Source organism: Callorhinus ursinus, unplaced genomic scaffold (genome assembly GCF_003265705.2).
Source record: "Callorhinus ursinus isolate GAN/ISIS: 27379988/994484 unplaced genomic scaffold, GSC_fseal_2.0 scaffold18, whole genome shotgun sequence".
Classification (NCBI taxonomy): Eukaryota; Metazoa; Chordata; class Mammalia; order Carnivora; family Otariidae; genus Callorhinus; species Callorhinus ursinus.
The window spans coordinates 29,563,462-29,578,625 of record NW_027397080.1 but is presented as its reverse complement, the minus strand read 5'-3'; the positions used below and the strand labels follow the sequence as shown (position 1 = coordinate 29,578,625).

General features: G+C 43.4%; 1 protein-coding gene across 12 annotated transcripts in view; it reads left to right on the top strand.

The window, feature by feature from the left end:
• The first annotated feature begins 3,667 nt into the window (after positions 1-3,667).
• The window catches only part of KIF1B (kinesin family member 1B), a 142,512-nt gene continuing 131,015 nt past the window's right edge, over positions 3,668-15,164 (top strand). For 8 of the 12 annotated variants that reach the window (XR_012381374.1, XM_025855680.2, XM_073903360.1 and 5 more), the window contains exon 1: positions 3,671-3,979. The gene's annotated coding sequence lies outside the window, so the exon portion shown is untranslated. Of the gene's footprint in view, positions 3,980-4,273; positions 4,445-15,164 lie in introns of those variants that run through there. The other 4 variants (XM_025855678.2, XM_073903365.1, XM_025855679.2 and 1 more) reach the window with 3 other exon arrangements.

Genomic DNA, 15,164 nt, shown 5'->3' with positions numbered 1-15,164 from the left:
TCTTTCCTTCCTTCCTTCCTTCCTTCCTTCCTTCCTTCCTTCCTTCCTTCCTTTCTTTCTTTCTTTCTTTCTTTCTTTCTTTCTTTCTTTCTTTCTTTCTTTCTTTCTTTCTTTCTTTCTTTCTTTCTCTTTCCTTTTCTTTCTTTCTTTCTTTTCTTCCTTCCTTCCTTCCTTCCTCCTTCTTTCTTCCAAACTCTACCCCAAACATAGGGCTTAAACTCACAACCCCAAGATCAAGAGCTACATGCTCCACCGACTGAGCCAGCCAGGTGCCGCTGTTTGTTTTCTTAAATTCCACATGAGTGAAATCCTATGGGATTTATCTTTCCCTGACTGACTTCTGTCACTTAGCATTATATTCTCCAGTTCCATCCATGGTTTTGTAAATGGCAAGCTTTCACTCTTTTTTATGGCTGAGTAATATTCCATTGTACATATACATATATATACATAGACATACCACATTTTCTTTATCCATTCATTAGTTGATAGACACATGGGCTGCTTCTATAATTTGGCTGTTATAAATAATGCTGCAATAAACATAGGGGTACATATATCCTTTTGAATTAGTGTTTTTGTATTCTTTGGGTAAATACCCAGTAGTGAAATAACTGGATCATATGGTAATTGTATTTTTGATTTTGGGGGGAAACTCCATACTGTCTTCCACGATGGCTGCACCAGTTTGCATTCCCACCAACATTGCATGAGGATTCCTTTTTCTCTGCATCCTTGCCAATACTTTTTGTTTCTCATGTTTTTGATTTTAACCATTCTGACAGGTGTGAGGTAGTATCTCATTGTGGTTTTGAATTTCACTTCCCTGATGATGAATGATGTTGAGCATCTTTTCATGTGTCTGTTGGCCATCTGTATGTCTTTTTTTCTAAAATTTTTTAGAAGATTTTATTTTTAAGCAATCTCCACACCCAATGTGGGGCTTGAACTCACAACCCCAGGATCAAAAATCAAAAGCTCCACCGACTGAACCAGTCAGGTGCCCCTGTATATTTTCTTTGGAGAAATGTCTGTTCATGTCTTCTGCCCATTTTGTGTAAGTTCTTTATGTATTTTGGATACTAACTCCTCATCAGGTATATCTCATCCATTCAGAGGTTGTCTTTTAGTTTTGTTGTTTCCTTTGCTGTGCAGAAGCTTTTTATTTTGATGTTGTCCTAATAGTTTTTTACTTTTGTTTCCCTTGTTTTAGGAGACAGATCTAGGATAATGTTGCTATAATACTTATGTATTCTTTAAGTGTTTCATCAATACAGCTGTATAATTTTTTTTCATATAGGTCTTGATCATATTTTGCCAACCTAACCTTACATATTTAATAGTTTTATTGCCATATTTAATGATTTAATGGGATCTTTTAAAATCATTTTCTAATTGACTATTTCTGTTGATTTTTGTATAGTAATCTTGTATCCAGAAACCCTATTAGTTGTAGTAGTGTGGGCATGTGCATCACATTAATAGATCTTTTGATGTTATTTTATGGCATTCCAGGGATAACCCAATGGGGCCATGGCTAAATTCAATTTTCTAGAACTTGACAGCTTTTAAAAGGTGCCTTTGTACAAAATCTGTAATCTTTTAGGTTACAGAGAAATTGAATGACCCCGCAGAGTAACTTCATCTATCAAAGGGTCAAAAGGCTTATGCAGAGCTGGCTATTTTGGCCTTGAAACCTAGAACAGCCTTACCTGTCTCTATTGACCCTTCTCGGTATGCTTTTGCTTAATTTCAGTGATGATTACCACCACATGCCCTTTACTCAGTTTTAGATTCTTTTCAGATTGAGCTCCATTGAGAGCCAAAACAATATTAACTACCACCCAGGTTTTTGTAACTCTCCATGGTGCTTATCATAGTACTTATACAAAGAGTCCCAACCTAGGAAAAACTTGGTGTCTACTGATGAATTGATGAGCTTCTGTTCATTAACCCATTGGAATTTCATTTTTGTCCTGGTTTTCAGGAAACTAAGGGCTGAGTTTTGTGCTCAGTGGTAGCACATTCCCTGAGTCTGCTTTTTAATGTTACTTTTCTTTCTATGCACTGGGCTTGTTCATATAGCTTTTCTCTCCCACCATATAGCCTCTTTTTTTTTTTTAATTATTAACTTTACTCCTATGTTAATGCTATACAGTTCTATTCCTCGTATGCTTCCATGGGAGTCATATCAAATCCTTTTGTGGGTAGGTGGAGTTTAATTCTTTTTTAATTTTTATTTTATTTTTTTAAATATTTTATTTATTTATTTATTTATTTATTTATTTATTTATTTATTTATTTGACAGAGAGAGACACAGCGAGAGCAGGAACACAAGCAGGGGGAGTGCGAGAGGGAGAAGCAGGCTTCCCGTGGAGCAGGGAGCCCGATGCAGGGCTGGATCCCAGGACCCTGGGACCATGACCCGAGCCGAAGGCAGACGCTTAACGACTGAGCCACCCAGGGGCCCCAGGTGGAGTTTAATTCTAAATAAAATGATAAATGTTCAATAAATGTTGACTGGATGGAGTATGAGGACTTTAGTGGGGATGCAGATTTTCCAAAATCATTAGTGTAGGAAATTTGTTTTGATGTTTTAGTGTCTGCTTATAAGTAAAACACCCAAACCTGTATTGAATTCAGGGGGGAAATCCAATTTTACTTTCTGTTAGTAAATAAAAAAGCATTTCACATCTTATAAAATAACGGTGCTTGGCATGATAATTGCACATGTATACCGTTGAGTATTTTATTTCATTAGGTACTGAACTGGACCACTCATGAACAGCCGTGGGCTTTTCCTTTTGAGCTGAATCTAAATCTGATTTTCAGAAAATCGCTACTAGAGTGCTCGTGTTCTCCGGGTTGCTCAATTCCAACAACCCTCCTTCAAGGGCATCTCCCGGAGGGGAGCTCGGGTCATTAGCTCAGGGACGATACAAAGCGTTTTGTTCTTTGACTCACGGCCCTTACCCCGTCTCCCAAGGAGACAAGTTGAATGCCCACTAAAATCTTGCTTTTCCATTACTCATTCCGCCTTTTCTCCCAAGGTGGCGTGTGGGAGGTGTTGTGATCGGGCTCGATAAGAATAGGCCGGGAAGCTTGCTGCGGGATAATACACTCATCCCTTTGCGTGTTTCAATTCCGACTGCGCCGTGTTTGGCGGCTTCCCCGAGCGAGCAGCTTTCCAAACGCACAATGACTCCACACTCGGCCGCCTCCCGTATTCATCTCAGCCCCTCCGCAGGCGCCTGGCCCCCACAGTCCCGCCCCGCCCCGCTTGGCCAAGCTTTGTTTCCTTACAAGGCGGATCATCAGGTGGGCCAGGCGCGACCGCTGCCGCATGACGTCCTTCGAGGGTCACCCGTGAGGGGACTCTGGGCACCGGCCTCCCCAACCCCGCAGGCCCGCAGCCCCGCAGCCCCGCAGCCCCGCTCCAGCGCGGGCGTCCGGGCCACCAGGAGGCGCCCGGGCCTCTCCTCAGCTCCTCGCCCCATCCCCTCTCTGGCTCACCCTGCGATTGGCCGGCCGCCGCGAGCTCTAAGTCCCGATTGGTCGCCTCCCGCGTCAATCGCGGACGTCGGGGCGGGCCGAGGTGACGCGCGGCGGCCGGGCTCGGGGCGGTGTCCGGCGCGGGCGGCTGCGGGCGGAGCTTCGCGAGGAGCGACGCGGGGCAGTCGGACGGCGGCAGCCTTGGGAGGCGCCAGCGCGAGTCCCAGCCGCTCCCCATCCGCAGCAGCTGCCACCGCCGGCTCGTCGCCGCGCCCCGGCTTCCAGTGCTCCCGCCCTCCCCGCGCCACGGCCCTCGATGCGGGGCCGGGCCGCTGCGTGATGGGGCTGCGGAGCGGCGCCCTGCGGCTCGCGGCAGCCGCTGCTCGCGCTGAGGAGCATCGGTGCCGGACCCCCAGCGCCCCCGCGCGCCGCGGCGCCTGCTGACCCGGCCCGTCCGTCCGCCCGTCGGTCCGCAGCGCGGCTGAGGTAAGGCTGGGGGCGGGCGGCGGTTGGCGCCGCGGCCGCCGGGGCTGGGGAGGGGGCCTTCGGGGGGAGGGGAGGCCGGGCCCGGGCCGGGCGGGGTCCGAGCGGAGGAAGCGCGGGGCCGGGCGGGAGCCGCGCCGCCCCACCGGCGCACGGGGTGGGGCGGGGCGGGGGACCCTCCCGGGCCGGCGAGTCCCGGCCTCGGGTCCAGCGGCCTGCTGGGTCGCCCGTAGTGCCTGGCACCAGCCCTCGGCTTCCCCTGAGCCGCCGGACTCGCGCTGTGCCCAGCGGTCAGCTGGCCCGCCGTTGTCGGCTGCTTGCGCTCTCTGCGCACACGGCAGCTCTGTGGAGCGGGCGCCGCGCCGTTTTGAAGCCCCCGGTTCTCGTTTCCCCCATCCCCTCTCCCCCATTACGGTTGGCGTCGGAGCTGAGCCTGGGAATGGGGTTATGCGCTTTGGCCAGATGAAGGTAGGAAGGGGCTTGGCGTGGCGGAGGGGAAGCCGATGGCGCGAGGAGCGGGGAGAGGAGCGCGATGGAGAGGGAGGGGGCGTGTGGGATGCTGGCCAGGCGCAAGGAAGGCTGGTGTGGTCTCGGCGTTCAGCAGCCCGGGATTACTCTGGCAGCCATATTGGGAGGATGATCTGACAAATCCTTTAGTAGCCAAGTCCAGTTGCTGGAAGGCACCGAGTGACAGCCCTGGCAGCTTTCAGGGTGACTGGCCGCGCCAGAAGCCAAGTTGTGGGGGTTGGGAGCCTGCCCGAGCAAGCTAGTCATTGTTCATGCAACACAACACATTCCGGCCCTAAAACCAGAATTGAACTCCCGAATCACTTTTTCTCCTTGGTGAATTGCTACATGAGCTTCTGTGCTAAAGTGCCTTCAAGCTTCCATTCTTGTTGGGGTGAATACTGTGTTTCTCTATTCATCTTGTACGGCCAGTGCTATGGACTGTGGAGGCCTGATGATAATACCTTACATGTACACAGGCAGATCTGAGGTTTGCTAAGGCCAGTTTACCAGTACGGAGGCTTCGAGTTGGTATATTGCACTGGATGGGTAGATTTTCAGAGTAGCTCACCATGCAGAGATTTAGTAACCTGGCATGTTCTGACAGTGGGAGAGGCATGCAGCAGTATTTCTGAAGATGCAGGTTGTCATCTTTGTGGAATCTGGAGGTGGCTGAAATTAGATTGTCAACAGATCCCGTGCTCACATATCTCTTACTGTTCTAGGCAGCTGTTCTGCCTGAATATGTTGCTTTGTGTCATAGATGGGTCTGTCTGAGCCCCATGAAAGTGTGATGATTGGGTTTGAATAGCTCTTAAGTGATATCATGGTGGATATTTTATTTAAAGGCTGGCATTTTGTCAGCTTAGCTTAGTCATAATAAAATCTTAGCTTGTGTTCTCTTAAGTGAGGTGGTGCTTTCTAATTAACTTGGTGTGGCTGTTGGATTATGAGGCAGGTGGAGTTAAATGTACCGTGCGAGGATGGAGTATGAGGATTGCACACACCTTGGGATTGTAAAGCAGATCTGGAAATGATCAATAACTGAATTCAGTGTGAGCTTGTAAATCTGGCTTCTCCTACATGCTTGAGGAGAGTGGCATGCCGATCTTGGTGCCTTTTGCTTTCAAACTTCATTTCTTAATGAACAAATTCCTGTGACTTCTTAAGTTGAACTATCTAAAAATTTTCAGTTAGGGTTTTCTAAGAAAAGTCTTAATACTTTATTTTTGTAGTTTTATCGTTAAGCTTTCCTTTTAAAACGTAGTTGAGGGCGCCTGGGTGGCTCAGTTGGTTAAGTGACTGCCTTCGGCTCAGGTCATGGTCTCACGGTCCTGGGCTCGAGCCCCGCATCCCATCAGGCTCCCTGCTCGGCAGGAAGCCTGCTTCTCCCTTTCCCATTCCCCCTGCTTGTGTTCCCTCTCTCGCTGTCTCTCTCTCTCTGTCAAATAAATAAATAAAATCTTAAAAAAAAAACCTTAGTTGACTAAAAAATGGTGTCAGTGGAAACTAGTGCTTTTTGTATTACTTTAGCATGAGAGAAATACAGAATGTCTGTTTTAAAATTCCATGCCCCAATTAAGAACTATTTCTAAGTTTTAAATTTTTACAGTTACTTTACTAGCAAAAAACGACCTGAAGAATTGTGGTTAAGTATAATTTTCAGCATTTGATAAAATCAGACCTGATTGTGAACCTGATTTGGTGGCAGAATTTTATGAATCTGTGCAGCTCTGTTCTGATGAAGTTTTTCCAAAATTTATCCAATTAAGTACAGCTTCGAAGGGCTTAAACAGACCATTTTTCCTTCCAAGACCAGATATGAATGCAGCTTCCCTTTTTTCTCTTTCCCACTTTGAATTTGTTCAGGGAATAAACTCTCAAGAAGAGTGCCAATAGTCTCTCCCAGGCCAAAGCTTTCTAGCTCACTTCCCTGTCATGGTCTTGTTCTGTGTACAAAGTAAAGGACAACACTGGGCCCCTGCCTTCTAGTTTGTAAACCCCTTCCTGGGTTGCTAATCACAGCAGGTCTTTTCCAGGAGTGAAGCATATCCTTTTGATCTTGTAAACTGATATAATTTTACAAGGCTTTGAAGTGAAAGGTATAGCCTGCCTACTTCATGTCGTCCTCTTTGAAAGATGGCCTTGTTGGAACAAACTGATGAATTTCTGAGTTCATAAAAGTTTGAATAGCAGTGCACGCCAGAAGTCTGTGGATAAATACACATACTTTCAGAACTTTTCTTTGTGCAGCTCATTAGAATAGAAGATAAATGAAGCAGATGTGACTCTGACAAGAAGTACAGAAGGGTCCTGGGACTTCTCTTTGAGGTGGGCTTTTTGGTTAATGGCCCAGTGATTCATTTACACTCACTTTTATAACATTCATTATCAGTTTATTGACAGTGCATATAGAGATTTAGTTGTTTACTTTCAAGGAATGTACACTTTACCATTTTTTTTTTTTTTAAGATTTTATTTATTTATTTGACAGAGAGAGACACAGCGAGAGAGGGAACACAAGCAGGGGGAGTGGGAGAGGGAGAAGCGGGCTTCCCGCGGAGCAGGGAGCCCGATGTGGGGCTCGATCCCAGGCCGTTGGGACCATGATCTGAGCCGAAGGCAGCCGCTTAACCGACTGAGCCACCCAGATGCCCCCACTTTACCATTTGTATACAGACATGGTAAGATAGAGTTAACCCTAGGTCTTTTCCGTTTTAGTACAATTTAGTGGTTTAGTACAATTTAGTCCATGCCGTGGTAGTTTCCATGGTTTTTATAGTCAGAGCCTTTTCCCTTTGGTATTGCCATATAATACTTACCTAATGCTCAGTTGGTACTTTTATGATTGCTTTGTCGTTGTTTGTATATGTGTTTGAAGTCACAAGATTGTAAATGCCTGATGGATTAAAGAAATTTTTTTTATATTTAATATCACATTGTTTATTCCAAAGTGTATCATTCAACTATACCATCCTCTACCATTGCTCTGTGTGATGTCTTTGATACTTGGCTTAATTCTCCCTCTGTCTGAATTTCTGACATCATCCTGGCAGATGTCAATGACTATAACCAATAACAACAACAATAATGACGAAATAGCTCACTCATATTGAGCCCTTTCTATGTGCTAGGCTCTTTTCCAAGCAGTTTACATTGTTCACTAGTTTAATCCTTGTAACAACCGTATGAAATAGATACTGTTACCCCCTATTTTACAGATGAAGAAACAGGTTAAGTGACTTCCCCCAGGTCACTAGAAATAAGTACGTAGCCACTGTACTGTACTTCTTCTGTAACTACCTTTAACCATAAAATTCTTTGACTTCAGTTCAAGCAAACGTTAGCTTCATGCTGTTCCAGTAACTCGGTATTGTGGCCTCATCTTCTACGTTGTCATCACCTTCAGATCTGTCTTAATGTCAGGTTGTCCTTCAGATCTGAAGCTCTGATCATTTATAGCTCTCACTTTTGTAGTCTCCTTCCGGATGCTCTTCCACATTGTCTCCTGGTCCATCAGCCTCTTCCAGATTTTACACTTTGACTTTTGGGGTGCACTGCTTCAGCTCTTTTCTTACCAGCACTTGCAGTCTTTCATTCTTTATTTTATTCTGCAGGACCCATTATGCAGATGCCAGTCTTACATCCTTCCTACCACCCATACCTTCTATATTTAGCCTGCCACGGAGAAATCTCACACAGTGCTGGGGGTTAGTGCCACAATTAATGTGTAATCTTAGGTCTCCTCTGAATCTGTCTTTGGTGTCTGTTGAAGTAATTCTGTCAATTTCCCTCCACTGTTCTTCACAGTGACTTCTAAAATTTTGACTGCTTTACTCAAGCCTCTCCACTGCCCCATGCTTGGCTTAAAACCTTACCTACCACCTCATAGGGAAAAAAAGGCATGCACCTCGGCCCCCCCCCCCCCGCGTGCTTCCTCTTCCTCTACTTAAAGAATTCTGTGCCTTCTTTCTTACCTTCTTTCCTCCAGTCATAGAGAAAAGGTTACTCTCCCAACTTCAGCTAATCCCTTGGCCTGTGTTCTGGATGTCATCGCCTTGTAATCTTTAGGGACTTGTTGTATTGGTTACTCTTTTCCCCTTTCACTGTTTCCCTACAGTCCCACTTTAGGGCCTTTGCTCTGACTCTTCTACCTAGAACACTCTTCCCCTGGAGGCTGCTTGGCTAACTCCTTCATGTCCTTCAAGTCTCTGCTTAAACCTCACCACCTCAGCAGGCCTACCCTAACCTCATTTATGTACGTACACAGCGTTCCTCCCCACCATACTCCTGAGCCATCTGCCTTTGCTATACTTTCTCTCCCTGGTAATGCTTATTATCACATAGCATTCTGTAGAAATTACCATTTTAATGTTCCCACTTCCCCTACTAGAATTAGAATGTAAGCTTCTCCATGGCAGGGATGTTTATCTGTTTCATTCATTGATTTATCCCAGACTCCTGGAACTGCCTATCACATGGTAGGCACCTAATAAATAGCTGTTGAATAAAGTATAGAAACATGCAGATCTCTCCTAATAAAAACGGGGAAGTGGGGGAGAAAAATTCTTCCTTCATTCCTGTTCCCTCCTAGCTGTCACTCTCCTGCCCCTCACAGCCAAGTGCCGGAAGCAAGGAGGATACTTGTATTTCCACTTCCTGGCCTCCTAGTTACTCCCCAGCCCACCATAGACTGGCTTCTGTGGCCCTCACTTCACGGACACCTGCTCTTGCTCTGGTTTCCAGCCTGTTATTGCTGAAACCAGGAGACATACTTCATGGCTTTGCTGCACTGGAAGTATTGCTTACTTCACACTCCCTCCTTCATTGAACTTTTGTCTGCTTCTGTTTGGTGGATCTCGTTTCAGATCTTGGCCTGCTTTTCTGGCCACTCACAGTTATCAAATTCATTCAGCACAAATTTTTGTATAATTTTTGAAGTCTTGTTTCTAGGAACTAGAATTTTGACATATTTCTGATGTTAAATAGCAGAATAGGTTTATTACAGGAACTTTTTTTGGTTTATAATTTCTACCACTTACTGCTTCTAAAAAGGTTTTAAGCAGCCTCCCACAAATAGCATAAATATAAGAGGGGCTGCTAAAGTATAGATAAGAAAGAAAACTGTGTAACAGGAGGAAAAACTAAATAAATAAATTACAGCAATTTGTGTAATGTGGTTATTATAATTTAGTTTTGAAACTTTTAGAAGTCAAAGTAAAAAGGGAAAGAAAATATACATGTACATATATATAATGGTTCATCAAGAGAAACTTTTTGGGGGGGTAATAAATTCTAAAACTGTAAGAGAAAAGTGTTAGACATCCTGATACAAGGATGTACACAGTAAGTGTTTTCAACAGGTGAAAGGAAAAGAAGACCTTTTTAAAAAAAGTAATCCACCTGCTTTCCAAACTGAAAATATGCTAAACCATAATCAGTCTTTTTTTTTTTTTTAAAGATTTTATTTATTTATTTGAGAGAGAGAGAATGAGAGACAGCACAAGAGGGAAGAGGGTCAGAGGGAGAAGCAGACTCCCTGCTGAGCAGGGAGCCCGATGTGGGACTCGATCCCGGGACTCCAGGATCATGACCTGAGCCGAAGGCAGTCGCTTAACCAACTGAGCCACCCAGGCGCCCCATAATCAGTCTTTTTTATGAAGGATATGACTAATATGGTTCAGATATGTAACTTTATATAAAGATAAACCTGAATTTAGGGCGCCTGGGTGGCTCAGTTGGTTAAGCGACTGCCTTCAGCTCAGGTCATGATCCTGGAGTCCCGGGATCGAGTCTCATATTGGGCTCCCTGCTCCGCCGGGAGTCTGCTTCTCCCTCTGACCCTCTTCCCTCTTGTGCTCTCTGTCTCTCATTCTCTCTCTCTCAAATAAATAAATAAAATCTTTAAAAAAAAAAAAGATAAACCTGAATTTACCAGCAGAAGACTCATTATTTAACCCTTGTGAGAGTCCGGAATACTTGTATTGTCATCTAAATGAAAAGTACTTTCTGTATGTTTATCATGTGGCAAGATTGACACATTGTTGACACTTGGATGGAAAAGTCTGACTTGCATTCTTGCCCAGATAATGAGCTACCTCTTAGGCCGGTAGCTGCAGAGGTGTGGTCATGGGGAGGTTTCAGAAGGAGGGAACCTTGGTTCATACCAAATTTTTTTTTCTTTTTCTTTTTCTTTTCTTTCTTTCTTTTTTTTTTTTTTTGTCATGCTGTCTCTTTAAGGGCAGGGACTCAACTCATACCAAATTTGAATTAACCTCTGATTCTCCCTCTGCCTCTCTCTCTCTCTCTGTCTCTCATGAATAAATAAAAAAATCTTTAAAAAAAATAAAAATAATTGTTTAACCTCTGATTGAAACTTACCATTTCTGCACTATAGCTGAGCTGAGTTCATTTTAGCCTGGACAATCCCAGGAGAAGGTGTTGTCTGTCATCCACTTTGACAATAGAAGAGCTTCAGGGGAATGTGGGATTTGAGTGGCAGAATTCCCAGATCTGCTAAAATAAAATTATGAGACATAGCTTCAGATATTAGAATGAACTGACTTACTGGATAGAGTTTAGTATTAACTATCTTTGGAAGAAAAAACAATCACTTTCATTTAGAATAGTTTATGCCATAGGAGCTGTTGTCTCTTTAATTTATTTTTATTTTTTAAGCTCTCTGCCCAGTGTGGGGTTTGAACTCATGACCCTGAGTCACCTGCTTTACCGACTGAGCCAGCCAGGTACCCCTAGGGGCTGTTGTCTCTTGATGCACCTCTTGGTTTATGAATAAAATCATGTTACCGGTTAAAAAGAGGATCCTTGATTTATTAATTGCAGTGACCGGAGGACATGTGCCTAATAAATCCAAAATTGTATATTAAAACTTATATTAGATAGTAGTTAAAAGAAAACAGTTGGAGAGTTTGGGTGAGCTAGTTTAACCCCATTTGAGATAAAAAATCTGACCTGTCAGGAGACTCTGTGCAGTCTGATTCTTAGCATTGGGCTAGAATGCAGAAAGAAGCTTTTCCAACATGCGATTCATTTTGAGCTTTCACAGCTTGGCTCATGGCTGATTTTTATTCATAGAGTCAAAGACCAAGAATAGACAGGTAGGGTGCCTGGGTGGCTCAGTTGGTTGAGCGACTGCCTTCGGCTCAGGTCATGATCCAGGGGTCCCTGGATCGAGTCCCACATCAGGCTCCCTGCTCGGTGGAGAGTCTGCTTCTCCTTCTGACCTTCCCCCCTCTCATGTGCTCTCGCTCTCTCATTCTCTCTGTCTCAAATCAATAAAAAAAAAAAAAATCTTTAAAAAAATAAAAAATAAAACGATTTTAAAAAAAGAATAGACAGGTAATTCATACACATAGAAAAATAAATTCTTACCTTTTGGAGGGGGCGCATTTTATCAGTATAGCCATGGCCAGTGACAGAGTATTGGGTCCTAAAATCTGCTTGGTCTTCATGAAAATTATTGGCCTGAGAGATGCAAACCTTATAATAACGAAGTTTTCATAGCATTTCAAAATGGGCTCACTAGCTACAGATATTTACTTTTGGGGACCCATTCATTCTTTAAGTTATAATTCATTTTTTAAGCCATAATTCATTGGAAAAGATGATCTTTTAAACAGACTGCTTGTTGCTGTTGTAAATTTGCTGCTGTATAGCAAATTGTGTGACTATTGAATTTAAAAGACTGAATTTCTTGGTTAAATTCTATTTTCACTTGTGCTAAGCACGTACTGAATACTGTATCAGTGTATGAGAGTTAAGTGAACTACTGGCTGCAACACAGGGCGGATGGAGTAAGTAGGAAAATGAATCAACACAACGTTTTTAAGGAGCAAAGAGAAAGAAGGTATCACTTGTGGCTCAGAAAGGGGCACATTAAGGAATGTGTGACTTAACGTTTCCTGCTTCATGGTGATATTTGATCTTGTCCTCAAAAGATATGGATTTGTAATAGGTTGAGAAGGAAGATTGAGCTTCCAGGAGTAGAGTGTTTGGTGCAGTAAGAGGGTGCTTGGTAGAGAAGAAGGCTTGAAGCTGGGCAGTGAAAATGGAGGCTGGGGAAGGAGGTTGGATTGTGGAGGCCCTTCAATTTTTAGGTTATGTTCTGAGGCTACGGAAACCAATGGAAGGTTTTTAAGTAGAGGAAATGACATGAACTGACTTCTGTTTTAGGAATATAATTCTGGCTCTTTTCTATAGAAAAGGAATATTACAAAAACAAACGAACCAAAAACTAGTATTATTTCATTCCTGTTTATTCCTTTTGCTGAAAGGTCAGTTTGAGAATTAATCTTCTCCTTAGGCTCCTAATAGTCCAGGGAATCTCTGAGGGCAGGTTCAACTGCACAAGATCAAAGTTAAGCAATTGGGCAAGATTTCAGAAAAATTCAAATAAATTGGGCCTGTTTTATTATCCCTTTATTGTTAGTGAATGCTTCTGGAATTTTTGCTCCATTCCGCTTTCCTGATGCTTCTAATTGTGTGTCATAGGAAGGAAAACCGGTCAGAGGAACAGTCTAGAACTGAGGCTGTGTAAGTGTATGTGTTAGAGTATGTGTGATTGTCTTTCCTACCTGCCTTTCTTCCTTTGGCTGCTCAAAGCTTGGAGAATAATTTTTATGCTAGTTAAAAGAAGTATTGTTTTCCTATAACTTCCTAAAAGTATTCTGTAATTATTGTTTCCAACTGGAATTTAAGCCTGATTTCAGGCTTATATAACTGGTAATTTTTCTTAAAGAGCCAGGGATTTTTGAAGCTGTAATTCTTTGATGTAATTCTGTTATAAAGAGATACTGTTTGGGGCGCCTGGGCGGCTCAGTCGTTAAGCGTCTGCCTTCGGCTCAGGTCATGATCCCAGGGTTCTGGGATCCAGCCCCGCATCGGGCTCCCTGCTCGGCAGGAAGCCTGCTTCTCCCTCTCCCACTCCCCCTGCTTGTGTTCCCACTCTTGCTGTGTCTCTCTCTGTCAAATAGAATCTTAAAAAAAAAAAAAGATACTGTTTATAGTAGTAGAGAAGTAACAAAGTAACACTTTCTGTAGTTCATTTAACTGTAGTTTCCTATTACTATGTAAAAAAATTTTTTAAAGATTTTTATTAGAGCAAGCGCGCGCCCGTGCATGAGCAGGAGGGAGGGGCAGAGGGAGAAGCTGATTCCCTGCTGAGGAGGTAGCGGATGCGGGGCTTCATCCCAAGACCCCAGGATCATGACCTGAGCTGAAGGCAGCCGCTTACCTGACTGAGCCACCCAGGCGCCCCTACTGTGTAAAATTTTAACTCGTGAAGGTGGTTACAGTTTTACCTTAAGACAGTTAAATCAGAAAAAATACATATTTAGGTTCAAATTGTTTGAGAAAAGTGATTTTGTTATTTACTTGGGGGGGAAGTAATTTTAAAATGTACTTATCATTTCCAAAAAAGAATGACTGTTAGCTTTTTTAATTAGGAAGGAATTTGAAATTAATTTTATCCTTCTTCCTTTTGATCAAATGACTTGTCTCTATTTTGAAACAACTAATGGTTTTTATTAGTGCCATTCAGGCATCAGCCTGTTGACAAAATAACCAGGAATTCAGCCAAAATATTTTAACTACCATATTCAAGACCCTGTATCTAGGGGATTAGAAACATGACTGAAATTCAGTTTTTATCCATAAGGAACTTAAAATATATAGTAGAGATAAGAAAAGTAACTTCCTTGGCCTCGGTAAGGTTGGTGAACTGAGTAGTAATAAATGGAGAAGCAGTAGCATTTAGTTTGGGAGGTGGGGAGATTCTGTGAAGGCTATAGACGTAGGTGGCATACAAGAAGATCTTAGAAGACTAAATTGGATTTTGAGAAGAATGGTAGAGGAAGAAGGGCACAGTGTTCCTTCAGGAACATTGGAGCAAAGGCACAGGGACAGGAAAAGCATGAGATACTTTCAGGAAGCCCTCTGGTGGGTGGTTGTTAAGGAATGTGGATGGAAGGCAGTGTTTTGTGGGCTTGTAAAAATAGGTGGTTTATGTTGCAGGACACATTGAACGCCAGTGTGGGAAGTGCAGTCATTGCTTGGGAGACAGTAGAGGAATTTTGAGGATTTTTAAGTGGACACTCATATGAACAGACCTGTGCTTCAGGAAGACCAGTTTGTCAGTACTGCATGGTATGGATGGAGTAGATGAATGTGGCAGTATTGTGCAGTAGGTTTTGCATAGAAGCAAGAGAAAGTGGTAAGGTTAACAGTCTTGGGTAAGAATTATTGAAGATCTAAAAGGGATAGCAGGGGTAGAAATGGAAAGAAATTTTATAGGTAGAAGCTGTGTAATTTGGCAATTGATTAGATGGATAGAAGAAGCAAGCAGGTGTTGGAGGTGTTAGTGTTTTGGTTCCTAGTTACAAATGCATGGTTCTTTATATCTAAATCCTGGCAAGGACGTTTCAGCCTTTGTTGTCTGTTTCTAAATCAGTTAGCAGCATTCAACGCTTTGGCAGGCCTTGGATAGAATACAAAAGAAGAAGGTTTTGTTTTTGTTTTGTTTTGTTTTGTTTTTAAAGGAAATCTTTTTTTTTTTAAGATTTTTATTTATTTATTTGTCAGAGAGAGAGGGCACAAGCAGGGGGAGCAGCAGAGGCAGAGGGAGAAGCAGTCTCCTCACTGAGCAAGGAGCCCGATGTGGGAC